At 32.4% G+C, this 974-nt stretch overlaps 1 protein-coding gene across 2 annotated transcripts in view; it reads left to right on the forward strand.

The window, feature by feature from the left end:
* The window catches only part of LOC107268630 (flotillin-2), a 105,990-nt gene that overhangs the window by 7,582 nt on the left and 97,434 nt on the right, over window positions 1-974 (forward strand). The window lies entirely within an intron of this gene.

Consider the following 974-nt stretch of genomic DNA (forward strand, 5'->3'; position numbering starts at 1 on the left):
TGTTTTTTTTTTTTTTTTTTTTTTTTTTTTTTACGTAACAACATTGAATTGCAGATTCCGGTTGGGAGGATCGCATGCTTCTCTTGGACAGGATTCACTTTCTCAGATAAAAACTGTTGGACGTGCGTGACGCCGGAAGGGTGGGAGGGCTCATCTGACTGGGAATGCTCGTGATTTTCTGGGTCATTGTTAGCGAAGGAATTTTCTTTCCTCGTAGTTTGGCATTTTCATGCGGTAAAATTACCGAAGAAATTTTCTTCTTCCGGGAGGAGAAAAACGTAAGTCCGATTTCATGTGTAACTCCAGGTCTTTCAGACTTCTCGTTTTTCTGTTATTTATGCTACTCGTGCTTTCTTTTCTTACTTCCTTATAGAACTATTATACCGCTGAATTTATTTAAGCGAACGCAACGTCCAATAGTTCGAAGTGCCGAACAATCTTATCCTCGACTGTTAAAAGAGTCTCTCGGACTTTCACAGCTGGTATAGTGTGCACGTGTATAGGTATGGTCCAGGCAGTCTTTGTGAGATTAAAGTATTACGAAGTATGACTTTCGGCTTTTCACGTAATCATACACGTTGTTTTATTAATCGTATCGTTAGGTGTCATTAATTCGAAAAAACTATTCAATGGAAGACAACTTTCGTGCAGTAGAATTTGAAATAAAATTTATCATCTATGATGATTATATATACATATATATATATATATAAATATTAATTGTTATTTTATTATCATTCAAACTAAATCTGACCGATTCCAAGGTACGATTGTTTATTTGGAATATATATATTTTTTATTTATTCATTACGATTGTAAATTTCCTGAAAAATAAATATTTTTCATTTTTTCAAAATATATATATCCGTATATTAACATACTAGACGTATAGGAGAAACAGTAAAAATATATATCCGATAGATATTTCAAATATATTTTTTGGTTGTACGTAGATTATATATATATATAGTCCT

Source organism: Cephus cinctus, unplaced genomic scaffold (genome assembly GCF_000341935.2).
Source record: "Cephus cinctus unplaced genomic scaffold, Ccin1 Ccin1_scaffold0575, whole genome shotgun sequence".
Taxonomy (NCBI): domain Eukaryota; kingdom Metazoa; phylum Arthropoda; class Insecta; order Hymenoptera; family Cephidae; genus Cephus; species Cephus cinctus.